Here is a 14,179-nt window from a genome sequence, read left to right as displayed (position 1 = left end):
TATAATCATAGAATAGAATCATAGAATATCAGGGTTGGAAGAGACCTCAGGAGGTCATCTAGTCCAACTCCCTGCTCAAAGCAGGACCAATCCCCAACTAAATCATCCCAGCCAGGGCGTTGTCAAGCCTGATCTTAAAAATATCTAAGGAAAGAGATTCCACCACCTCCCTAGGTAACCCATTCCAGCATTTCACCACCCTCCTAGTGAAAAAGTTTTTCCTAATAGCCAACCTAAACCTCCCCCACTGCAACTTGAGACCATTACTCCTTGTTCTGTCATCAGCTACCACTGAGAAAAGTCTAGATCCATCCTGTTTGGAACCCCCTTTCAGGTAGTTGAAAGCAGCTATCAAATCTCCCCTCATTCTTCTCTTCCTCAGACTAAACAATCCCAGTTCCCTCAGCCTCTCCTCATAAATCATGTGTTGCAGTCCCCTAATCATTTTTGTTGCCCTCCGCTGGACTCTTTCCAATCTTTCCACATCCTTCTTGTAGTGTGGGGCCCCAAACTGGACACAGTACTCCAGGTGAGGCCTCACCAATGTCGAATAGAGAGGAACGATCACGTCCCTCAATCTGCTGGCAATGCCCAACATATACATCCCAAAATGCCATTGGCCTTCTTGGCAACAAGGGCACACTGTTGACTCATATCCAGCTTCTCGTCCACTGTAACCCCTAGGTCCTTTTCTGCAGAACTGCTGCCGAGGCATTTGGTCCCTAGTCTGTAGCGGTGCATGGGATTCTTCCGTCCTAAGTGCAGGACTCTGCACTTGTCCTTGTTGAACCTCATCAGATTTCTTTTGGCCCAATCCTCTAATTTGTCTAGGGCCCTCTATATCCTATCCCTACCCTCCAGCATATCTATCTCTCCTCCCAGTTTAGTGTTAAAAAAAAAGATATTGAACAAAACCGGCCCGAGAACCGACCCTTGGGGCACTCCACTTGATACCGGCTGCCAACTAGACATGGAGCCATTGATCACTACCCGATGAGCCCGACAATCTAGCCAACTTTCTATCCACCTTATAGTCCATTCATCCAGTCCATACTTCTTTAACTTGCTGGCAAGAATACTGTGGGAGACCGTGCCAAAAGCTTTGCTAAAGTCAAGGAATAACACGTCCACTGCTTTCCTCTCATCCACAGAGCCAGTTATCTCGTCATAGAAGGCAATTAGATTAGTCAGGCATGACTTGCCCTTGGTGAATCCATGCTGACTGTTCCTGATCACTTTCCTCTCCTCTAAGTGCTTCAGAATTGATTCCTTGAGGACCTGCTCCATGATTTTTCCAGGGACTGAGGTGAGGCTGACTGGCCTGTAGTTCCCAGGATCCTCCTTCTTCCCTTTTTTAAAGATGGGCACTACATTAGCCTTTTTCCAGTCATCCGGGACTTCCCCCGATCGCCATGAGTTTCAAAGATAATGGCCAATGGCTCTGCAATCACGTCCACTGCTTTGCCCTCATCCACAGAGCCAGTTATCTCGTCATAGAAGGCAATTAGATTAGTCAGGCATGACTTGCCCTTGGTGAATCCATGCTGACTGTAATGCTGGTAATAGTTCACCTTACCTGATCACTCTCGTTACAGTGTGTATGGTGACACCCATTGTTTAATGTTCTCCGTGTATATAAAATCTCCCCACTGTATTTTCCACTGCATGCATCCGATGAAGTGAGCTGAAGCTCACAAAAGCTTATGCTCACATAAATTTGTTAGTCTCTAAGGTGCCACAAGTACTCCTTTTCTTTTTTAAAAAAGATCTGAGTGTTCAGCATCTTGCAGGATCAAATCCTCAGATTTTAAAACATAATCTTATTAGGTGTGCTGACCATGTAGCCACCCTCATTTAAAGATGACCTAGAAAGTTTTCTTAAATATATTTTAAAGGTAAACTGGAAGGCTTTGACCTACCAAGATCAATTGTCAAGGTTCTGTGCAATAGATAATGAGGTCACTGACATCTAAAGCAGGGAACTGCACTTGATTGTTTCATACATTAGCCAGTGGTGTAGCAAGACAAGCACAGAGGGCCACCAGTGCTTCTGATTTCACCCACACTGATGTAACAGGGGTGTCACCACTTAAGGTGACAAGTCAAGGGAGACTGAGCAATGGTGCAAGTGACCGCAGAATCAGGCCTGAGAGCTCTGAAATATAAGTGATACATAAAAAGGAGAAATATAAGTGATAATTAAATTTGCACTTTATAGCAAAATATATGAAAATCATGTTTTTAAAAAAATTGCGTTGTGGAAATCAGTTAGTTGAAGTGGAGAGCAACCAAGTACATTAATATCAGAAAAGTTAGATACAAATAAATCTGATGTGGAGTTATGAATTAGGGACCAACCTCTTGGGACTACTCATGGGTAGGAAGCATTATGCCAGTAGTGAATATTGGCAGGATCTGGCCTAAGGGATTCAAAATCATAGAGTGGGGAATAAAAGACTATAATAAAATAAATGCTTTAACCACACTTTCCACTGACATCTTCAAATATGTAATCTAACTTTTATTCATATTTCTAAAATAACAGGTAATCCACAACTGTGACGTTCCCCTCTGGTTTTATCCAGACCGGTGATCTGCTAGGTCACTCCAATCCTTGACTCTGGAACTCAGCCTTACCCTGCTCTGCTGTGAGAACCCCCACGCATGGGCTGTTCACGCATAGCCTCTAGCATGTAAGCTGCTCCTTGGACTGTGCAACCAAATGACACTAACCAATATCTCCAGTCCCAGATACAACCTTAGGAACCCCTGTCTTGCAGTGTTCAGTTATGCCCACTGGACGCTGCAAGCTTATACGACTTTGTCATTTTGACAAAGAAATTGATATGAACTAGGCTTGTTATCCCAAGAGGAGTCTCTGGCACACTTCAAATCAAATGCACTGCTTCAGGTAGAATAAACAAACAGATTTATTAACTACAAAGATAAATGTTAAGTGATTATAAATGAAAGCATAACAAGTCAGGTTTGGTCAAATGAAATAAAAGAAAAACGCATTCTAAGCTGATCTTAACACTTTCAGTGCCCTTACAAACTTAGATTCTTCTCATCACAGGCTGGCTGGTTGCTCTTCAGCCAGGTTCTCCCCTTTGATCAGCACTTCAGTCGTTTGATGTGGTGTCTGTAGATGTAGGTGGAAGAGAGAGAGAGAGCATGGCAAATGTCTCTCCCTTTTATCGTGTTCTTTCTTCCCTCTTGGCTTTGCCCTCCTCCTTTTAGAGTCAGATGAGCATTTCCTCATCGCAGTTCCAAACTGACCAAAGGAAGGGTGTGACTCCCTCAAGAGTCCAACAGATTAGTCTGTTGCTGTCTAGGCCAGAGTCCTTTGTTCCTGTGAGGCTGGGCTTGGTTTGTCCCATAGGCTGGCCTTACCATGAGGCAAACTGAGGCGGTCGCCTCAGGTGGCAAACTGTGGGGGGGCACCACTAGGACCCAGAGTGTAGAAAATTGTGTCTGCTGCTGGTGCATATGTATTCTTTCTGCTCTGGATGCACAGAGATGGTGGAGTGCTGTGCTGGAGGAAGGAGGGCACAAGAGGTGTAACAGGCAGGCAGGAGAAAAGGTGAGGGAATAACAGAAAGCAGCAGGAGCTGCAGGGAGAGAAAGGAGGAGGAGCCTCTTATGTACCTCTCTAGCGCCCCCAGGAGCCTGGACTGATTAACACCAGCTTCTCAGGGAGCTTCCTGTTTCCTGCTGCTTCCCTGAACCCACTTGAGGAGAACAGGCAGTCAACTGAAGTAGTAGGAGCCAATTAGGCCCTTAAGACGCTGATATCTTCCCTCACTCAGGCCTTGCTACCAGCCTGCTTATTTGTCCCCTTCAATTGAGTGGTGAGAGCCACTATAGCTCGCACAGAACAGCAGTCATGAGTGAAAGAAGAAAATGCCCCTCTGGGGCAGCATTCAGAAAAAGAAAGAAATCAAAGGAAGCTTTTCTATTTAAGCAGGAAGGAGCTCTCCTGAGATACATAGACACAAATGTTCACGGTGAGCCTTCCAGCCCCAGTGAGGATGTGAGTGGTGAGGAGATGCCTGATCTTCCAGTTTTGCAGAGTGTAGGTGACCTGGCAGCTACTGCAGCATCCATATCTCCATCTCAAATGAATGTAACCATGCACATTCCTGAAGAAAAGTGTAGATCAGAGAAGAGTGTGGTGGAGGCACAAGAAACAGCTGCTGCTGAGTGTAGTTCCTTAAGTCTAGATGATCCAGGACTGTGGACCCACTTGAGCAGTAGCCTGAGGGACTTCCTTGTACTGCATGGGCCACAGCAAGTGAAAAACTTCATGTTCCCCAAAGACAATGAAAATAGAAGTTTCCATCCAACACATTATTGGCATGAAATCCCAATGGTGACAAAGTGGAGAGGCCATGGCTTATGTACTCAAAAACCCAGAATGCTGCATACTGTTTTTGTTGCAAACTCTTCCAGTCTAATGTTCCAGCCACATTGGGTTCTACAGGAACAAAGGACTGGAAAAATCTGGCTAGAAATCTGGCATGCCATGAGAAGGCAGCAAATCACCAGAGACACCATAGGTGGAAAGAGCTTGAGATGAGACTAAGGTTAAAGGCCACCATAGATGATCAGCATCAAGAGAAAATTGCATCTGTGTCTCTTTACTGGCAAAATGTTCTGAAAGGGCTCATTACAATCGTGAGAATGCTTGCTACCCAAAACCTAGCACTGCATGACACTTCAGATCAGCTGTATGTGCCAAACAATGGAAACTTCCTTAGAATTGTGGAGCTGGTGGCTGAGTTTGATGTTGTACTCCAGGAGCATCTAAGAAGAGTCACCACTCAAGAAATGCACACACACCACTACCTTGAAAAAACAATTCAAAATGAGATCATACAGTTACTGGCAACAAAAGTCAAACAGAAGATGGTGGCAGTTCTGAAGTCAGCAAGATATTACTCTGTTAATCTGAACTGCACACCTTGACATCAGCCATACGGAACAAATTACTTTAATGGTGTGTTTTGTAACAACAGAACCTAGTGAAAATGTCCCTGCAATGGTGACTGTCAGAGAGCATTTTCTAAAATTTATTGACATTGATGGTACTGCGGGAGCTGGTATGACAAATGTGCTTCTTAAAAAGATGGAAGATACGGGAATTGTGATAGCTGACATGAGAGGTCAGGGATACAATAATGGTGCCATCATGAGAGGAAAGAACAGAGGAGTGCAGACACGGATCCTAGAGTTAAACCCTCGAGCTTTTTTTGTCCCATGCGGTTCTCATTCATTGAACTTGGTGGTCAGTGATGCAGCATCAGCTTCTAGTGAGGCTGCTGAATTTTTTAATGTAATTCAAAGCATCTATGTATTTTTCTCTGCATCAACTCACTGATGGCAAATTTTGAAGCAACATCTAGGAACATCCTCTCTGACACTGAAACCACTGAGTGCCACACGATGGGAAAGTCGAGTGGAGGCGATAAAGCCTATCAAACACCAAATTGGGAAGATAGATGATGCCATAGTTGCCATTATGGAGGATAATGCTATGACAGGAACTGTTCGTGGGAGAACAGTGGCAGAGGGAAATGGAATCACCAGAAACATAGATAACTTCAAATTTCTGTGTGGCTTAGTGTTATGGCATGACATACTCTTTGAAATAAATGTTGTAAGCAAGAGATATATCTGGAGCAATGGAATAACTGGACAAAGCAAAGTCAGACCTACAGTCTTACCAGTCAGATGAGGGATTTCAAAATGTTCTGAAGAGTGCACAGAAGTTGGCAGAGAAACTACACACTGAAGCTATTTTCCCACCCATTCAAGAATACAAGAGTCACCGAAGAAGAAGACATTTTGATTACGAGGCATGGTATAATCCCATAAGAGACCCCAAACAACAATTCAAAGTTGAATTCTTTAACCAGGTGCTAGATTGTGCAATACAATCAGTTGAAGAACATTTCATGCAGCTCAAGGAACACAGCAGTATATTTGGGATGTTGTATGATATTCCAAAATTCCTCACTATACCTGAAGAAGACCTACACCAGCAATGGAGGGCACTAGAGACAGTGTTGACACATGATGACATGCACAATATTGATGCGAGTGATTTAGGTGATGAGCTGAAAACCCTTTCAAGATACATTTCAGCAAGATCAACTCCAAAGGGTGTTCTGGAATACATGTGCGCAAATAAGATGACCACCCTCTTTCCAAATGCTTTTGTTGTTCTGCACATACTTCTAACACTTCCTGTAACAGTTGCCAGTGGAGAACGCAGCTTCTCCAAGCTGAAGTTAATAAAAACACATCTACGCTCCACAATGACATAGGAGAAGCTGATCGGCCTTGCAACCATCTCAATAGAGCATGAGCTGTCCCAGGCTGTGGAACTTCAGGAATCAGTTCAAATCTTTGCAACCAAGAAGGCACAGAAAGCACCGCTTTGATTATTCAAACAGATAAAAATGCCAGTGTTTACTATGCAGACAAGAAAAGTTACATTTGCTGTTAAGGCATTTGAAAGTTAAGTGTTACTTAAAATTTTTGAACAGGGCATTTTAAGTTGTTTGTTCTCCTTTATTGGGGTAGGCAGCAGAGCAGTACCATGAGAGAAGTAGAACAGGAAGAAGGCAGAATTGAGACCTTTAAAAGTTTTGGCCCAAGCGAGAGGGTATGGGGGCATCATTTGAGCTCCCCGCCTCAGGTACCAAAATGTTGTGGGCCGGCCCTGCCCATACACGCCCTGATGAGGTGTGAACTGCCTCTCAGCTCTTGGAGAGTTTTTGCCTGAGCTTATTTTAAACCATGAGAATACATTTTCATCCTCATAACTATATACATGAAATTATAACCTATAACATTACTATAACAATTACTGTAACAATTACTATAACATCACTATAACAACAATGCTCAGTACATCATGAGCCTTCCGAAGACACCCAACATGACAAACTTTGCATTGGATACCACACAATCATTTTATAAAGATGAACATGGGGGTGTAGGGTGTTCTCCCAAGGTACAGAGCGTCACACCAACACGCTTACTCAGCCCTTTCAAATACTTCTTCAAATTGTCAAGGGTCTGGATCCTGCTGTCCTTTAAAGCCCCACTAAAGTCGAAGTTTCCACTAAAGTGGAAACTTCGAGACTACAGGACTATGGTATGGACCTATTATCTCTATTTTTAAAAGATATTATTGTTATTAATATAAAAGGGGAAATAATGTTTCTTGGGATATTGTGGAGGTGTATTTCAGTGAATGTATAGCACCGTCTACAGGCTGGTACAGGGCACATACTCTGCCAGTGTTCCTCAATCCCACACTGAAATGTTTTTGTTGTTCTCTGTTTAGGCTTTTCCAGAGCAGGGACTGTCTGAGATAGTTTTGTGATACAGATAACATTTTCCTTAAGTGCTAGGTTAAGCCAAACTGTTTTTTTTAATTTTTGACTTAATCTAGGTTTGAATCCAGATCTCCTGAGATGAAAGACTTACACATTCAAAATTCATTGACCCCCCCCCGCTTTTATCACATCTGTATCCTATATATTATTATTTTGCATCCATCGGATTACTGGGAAGACTTTTTTTGAGGCAAGGATGAAATTGTTTTCTCCTAATGTCTATGCTGCTGGATATAAGCACTGGCTAGTACATTTCCAAAGCACTGTGTAGGGTGTTAGCCACATGAATCTAATTGACATGAGTCCAATCCAGCAGTCATGCAGTTAAAACCTATGCAACACTTTGAACTTTTGTTTCTAGGAGCTTTATATATACTTTGAGGAAAAGAAACGGCTTTTATCAAATGATAGCTTGTTAAATTGCCAGTTTCATGACGATATGTGCCAAATGCCCTTAAAAACTTGATTTGAACATACATTTCTTATACCACACTTTGTTGCTACTGCTATGCTGTAATTATCAATAAACTGTATGAACTGCAAATCCTGAATTTTTAGAGGGAGCCTCACTCACCTGTAATCACAGAAACTGCAGTGAAGAAAGAAACAAGACAATATACTGTGCTTCTAAAGCCACTTTGGAAGATGCTAACATGGCTCTTCCTAAAGCAAGTGAGAAGAGACTTAAATTTGGTTCACTGAATAAGAATGAGTGCAGTATATGGAGGTCAAACAAAGAGTTAATGTTTGGAATAGGCAAGGCATGTTTTAAAACAGGGGATTTAGTAGATTACTTAAAGAGTCATGCTTTTGACCAGTTGCAGCAGAGTATTTGTTCCCTACCAGGCCATGCAAATTTCTGAAGGCCTCTACAAGCTCACCTGGAAAGACCAGCCTGCCACGGAAGGTCAAAAAATCCCAGCCTTCTCTGATCTGTGTTAGGGATTCATAAGATACTGCAGAGGAGATGAGAGCTCTTGTTAATGAAGTGCATGCCTCCACAACTCCCTATGGACTCAGCGGTGGCTAGGGAGCCATGCAGAGCTGCACTACCCCAGCAGGAGGCTCAGGTGGCTTTATGCAACAGGCAGGCACAACCCCTGCAGGAGCACGTCTGTTGAGCTATCCATTGGCCAGTATCATCCATATGTAGAGGGGAGTCCTTTTGCATGCGTATCTCCTCCTCCTACATCAACAGGATGCTCAACCACTTCCTCCACATTCCCCCACCCTCCAAGCTCCACAGAGAATTCTCACTGGCTGCATGAGGGGAGGAGGTGAAAAGCAGGACGGATGGGAGAAGAAATGTCTGAGACAGGGATGATGCCCATTGTTCCCACTTCTGCATTATAGGGATTCCCCCTAAACAATAATACAGCCCAGGACAGTATTATCTTTTCCATATATGTAGCCCCAAGCATAGGTGCTGGAATTAGGGTTTGGGGGGTGTGGCAGCACCCCCGGCTTGAAGTGGTTTCCATCATATACAGGGTTTACACTTTGGTTCAATGGCTCTCAGCACCCCCACTATACACATTGTTCCAGCATCTCTGCCTCTAAGGGCAGCCTGGAGGATCCCAGGGAGCAGAGCACCATTAGATTTGAATGGTCCTTGAGTTCAGAGAAGCAGTTGGATTACCAGTGTGCCAGCCCCTGCACAGAGATAAGGAGGAGGAGGAGGGAGGGAGATAAAAAGAGTGCACAGAATCCTGTGTGTTGAACCTATTCCTCTCTCCTCTCATGGGAACCACACAGCCCATGAGAGTTTCTATATATCTGCAGAGATCCCCTAAGAGACTTCCTACTGTCTAAAGGCAAAGCAGCAAGGCATTCATATGTACAGGTGCCCCATGCCTGAAGGCCTCTGAAGGCCTAACATCTCACACACCAGATATCATAAACTAATGATTCCTGAGCTTACCTGTGCACTAAAGGAGTCTTTTGAGCCTCCCCATTAATAGTCTTCTGTTGATACCAAAGAGAGAAAGGGCCTCCCTGTCTTAACTACTGTAACATCTTCCTCTCTGGCCTTGACCACTGCAACCTTGCTCCCCTCAAGTCTGTTCAAAGTGCTGCTGCTAAAATCATCTTCCAGGCTCATCACTTGGACTATACCATTCCCCTATTTGAGTCCTCCCACTGTCTCTCCCTTCAGCTCTGCATCAACCACAAGTTTTCTAGATAGGAGTTTCAAAATCACCTCAGTGACTTTGGAGAACAAGTTCCATTGACTTTCAGTGGGACTTGTGCTCCTAAATCCTTTGGGCCCTTTTGATAATCCCCCCTTTACTTTACCTTTAAGGCCCTTTACAACTTAGCTCTGCTTTACTCATCTGATCTAGTAATGCATTGCAACATCAACCCCTGCCTTCATTCCAATGTTCCTGGCCTTTACCACCCACCAGTCAGCTTCATCCATAAACACCTCTGTGCTTTTTCCCATGTGCCTCTTATGAATGATAAAATCCATATAAACTTCTCCCTTATCCTCCTTCAAATCCCCCTGTAAGACTCACCTCTGTCATGATGCCTTCTGATCATGGCTGGCAGGTGCTAAGCTGTGAGCATCCTTCTTCACTTTCCTTCCCTTTCTCACGTCCTAACTCTTACTGACTTCTCCATTTCTCACCCTATTAAAGTATTAAAGTACCCCAATTAAACATATTAAAACACAAAACAAAACCACCAACAAAATGTCACTCTGCCAGTTCTTCACCATATACATTGACTTTGTAACATTATATCCCCAAACCCTACGCTCTTCTGTTCTAAATATGTTCTTTATACTGAGCTCATCACCACATTATCTGAGCACCTTCCAGTTGTGCATTAAGCAATGTGATTATATATCTGTCCTATGTGTGCAGTGGAATGTTTTGTCTGGGAATTTTTATATTTATATATAAAAATACATCTACACACCTTCCTTTGGGTTTATGTTAGAGAAAGCAAGGTCAAAGAAAGGCACCTTGCACTTAAAGCTGAGAATGGTGAGGTGTGTGATGAACCTCAGTTCCTGTGGGAGTACATTCCACGGTCTTGGACTGGCCCCCGAGAAAGCCCCCTATCCTCCATCTCTTTTATCTTTGTACAGCAAAAGCCCTCACTGCACTTATATCTTTGTACAGCACTCTTCACAACTGGACTCCAGTCACAATTAGGGCCTTTGAGTCTTTATCATAATACAAACATTTACAACTACTACTAATAATAATCGTGCTCTTCTGGCAGGCTATCCAGCTGGAGGTCTGATATGTTGTTTCACTTTCTTCTTGTTTACTGATTCATGATTGTTTTTTACCCAATTCACCCATGCTTTTTCAAATTCAAAATGGATTGGCTGTAAGGAAAACTACTCAATACTTGAAGAGTCTTAAACTGGATTAAGTTTTCAAAAGTGAACTAATTTATTTTGTTTAAATATACTTTTGCTTGTTTCACCCAAATCATTTTCCAAAAAGAATTGCACAATGCCCTGTGAAAACAAGGGATGGACATTGTAATAATTCTTAAACACATTTTACATTAGAAAAAGTCTTATGAGAAGATTTGAATACATCTGTCTTTTTAGGATTTTTTTTTAACACTCTAAAAGCTTGGCCCCAATCCTGCAAATACTTAAACTCGTGCTTAACTCTACACATGAGTAGTCCCAGTGGAACACCTCAGGTGCATAAAGTTAAGTATATGTACAAGCACTTATCTACAAACAAAAGTTGTACCATTTTAACTACCCCAGTATATTGAAAGCAGTACAATCCCCTAGAGTTGAAAAAATTATACCAATGTAAAGGTGCTTTAGATTGGTGCACTATTCCTGTATTGGAAGGGGAATAAGCTGTACCAGGGAGTATAAGGCACTTTTATCTCAGTTTAACTGCATCCACACTAGGGACTGTATGAATATACGTATTTGGTTTAAAAAATAATAATAATAGCCCTAAAGAAATAGTTATACCAGTATTAAACTGTGTTTGTGGGATAGAGGCCCTTGTCCCTATTTCAATTCTATAAAATATAATATGATATAAAGCCCCATCCTGCAAGGCTCTGAACACCTCTTGTAATGTACTGAACACGCTCGAGCCCCATTAAATTCAGGCATAGTGCATATTAGTGTACATGTAGCCCCAGTGAGTTCACTGATGTAGCCCCAATGAGTTCAATGAGTTCACAGTAGTAAGCTCTATCCCTGGTATAAGAGTCTGCAAAGTCAGGCCCTAGATTTCCTAGTTATATTTCATGATATTGAATGCCTGCACTGATGAAGCTGTGAATGCAGGGAAGGGTTTATTTTTTCTTATTTCTAAATGTTCCTGTTACTTGCTTTCATCTATCCCAACTCCGTCATACATAAATAGCAATGTCCACTGACACATAGAACCCTGCTTGTCACCACCCTGTGGTTTCACCTTAAGCTTGAGCATGAAACATGCAGCGTTAGGACTCAGATGTGTTGAGGGGCTTCACCTTCTGTGATAGCAAAAATTATAGTGATGGTTGCAAGGCATCTCATTCTCTCTCTCTCTCATCTCATCTCTATCAAGCATTCTTACAACTGCAATACCCACCTGTGGAAGTGAAGAAACAGATTGATAGAGCCAGAAGAGTTCCCAGAAGTCACCTACTACAGGACAGGCCTAACAAAGAAAATAACAGAACGCCACTAGCCGTCACCTTCAGCCCCCAACTAAAACCCCTCCAATGCATTATTAAGGATCTACAACCTATCCTGAAGGATGACCCAACACTCTCACAAATCTTGGGAAACAGGCCAGTCCTTGCCTACAGACAGCCCCCCAACCTGAAGCAAATACTCACCAGCAACCACATACCACACAACAGAACCACTAACCATAAACCTATCCTTGCAACAAAGCCCGTTGCCAACTGTGCCCACATATCTATTCAGGGGACACCATCACAGGGCCTAATAACATCAGCCACACTATCAGAGGCTCGTTCACCTGCACATCCACCAATGTGATATATGCCATCATGTGCCAGCAATGCCCCTCTGCCATGTGCATTGGTCAAACTGGACAGTCTCTACGTAAAAGAATAAATGCACACAAATCAGATGTCAAGAATTACAACATTCATAAACCAGTCGGAGAACACTTCAATCTCTCTGGTCACACGATTACAGACATGAAAGTTGCGATATTACAACAAAAAAAACTTCAGAACCAGACTCCAGCGAGAGACTGTTGAATTGGAATTCATTTGCAAATTGGATACAATTAACTTAGGCTTGAATAGAGACTGGGAGTGGCTAAGTCATTATGCAAGGTAACCTATTTCCCCTTGTTTTTTCCTACCCTCCTCCCCCTCAGACATTCTTGTTAAACCCTGGATTTGTGCTGGAAATGGCCCAACTTGATTATCATACACATTGTAAGGAGAGTGATTACTTTAGATAAGCTTTTACCAGCAGGAGAGTGGGGTGGGGGGAGAGAAAACCTTTTGTAGTGGTAAACACCCATTTTTTCATGCTTTGTGTGTATAAAAAGATCTTCTGTACTTTCCACAGTATGCATCTGATGAAGTGAGCTGTAGCTCACGAAAGCTGATGCTCAAATAAATTGGTTAGTCACTAAGGTGCCACAAGTACTCCTTTTCTTTTTGCAAATACAGACTAACACGGCTGTTCCTCTGAAACCTCTCATTCTAATGTTGTCTTCATTCACAGCTATCCAAAAAATCTCCTTTCCATGTTTGGCCTCAACCCAATGGTGTATTTTAAAAAACAAGGCTGAGGAAAATCTCTTCATCTCTTTTTTCTTATTTGTTCAGAAATGCAAATATAATTTTTCCATTAATTTGGACCCCAATGTTGCAGCGGGTTCAGCCTGGATGGATCCTCATGGTTGGGCAGTTCCCTTGAAGTCAGTTACAAAGATCCACCCATGCTGAACTCATGGCAGGATCAGGTCCAAGCCCAGAAAACCTCACATAGTAGTCCCATTGGCCTCAGTGGGTGGTTAAGGTATTCACACAGGAAACAAAAATTGCCATGATCCATCAAGTCCAATACCATGTCTCTGACAGTGGTCAACATCAGATGCTTCAAAGGAGAGTACAAGCAACTTTAGACAAATGTAGTTTAATCTGCTCCCCACATTATGTGGGCCCGGATTATTGTGGATGATACTAAACTGGGAGGAGTGGTAGATACGCTGGAGGGCAGGAATAGGATACAGAGGGACCTAGACAAATTGGAGGATTGGGCCAAAAGAAATCTGATGAGGTTCAATAAGGATAAGTGCAGGGTCCTGCACTTAGGACGGAAGAACCAAATGCACAGCTACAGACTAGGGACCGAATGGCTAGGCAGCAGTTCTGTGGAAAAGGACCTAGGGGTGACAGTGGATGAGAAGCTGGATATGAGTCAGCAGTGTGCCCTTGTTGCCAAGAAGGCCAATGGCATTTTGGGATGTATAAGTAGGGGCATTGCCAGCAGATTGAGGGACGTGATCGTCCCCCTCTATTCGACATTGGTGAGGCCTCATCTGGAGTACTGTGTCCAGTTTTGGGCCCCACACTACAAGAAGGATATGGATAAATTGGAGAGAGTCCAGCGAAGGGCAACAAAAATGATTAGGGGTCTGGAACACATGACTTATGAGGAGAGGCTGAGGGAACTGGGATTGTTTAGCCTGCAGAAGAGAAGAATGAGGGGGGATTTGATAGCTGCTTTCAACTACCTGAGAGGTAGTTCCAGAGAGGATGGTTCTAGACTATTCTCAGTGGTGGAAGAGGACAGGACA

The sequence above is a fragment of the Eretmochelys imbricata genome, chromosome 3 (assembly GCF_965152235.1).
Source record: "Eretmochelys imbricata isolate rEreImb1 chromosome 3, rEreImb1.hap1, whole genome shotgun sequence".
Taxonomy (NCBI): domain Eukaryota; kingdom Metazoa; phylum Chordata; order Testudines; family Cheloniidae; genus Eretmochelys; species Eretmochelys imbricata.
Note: the sequence above shows the minus strand (reverse complement) of the source record.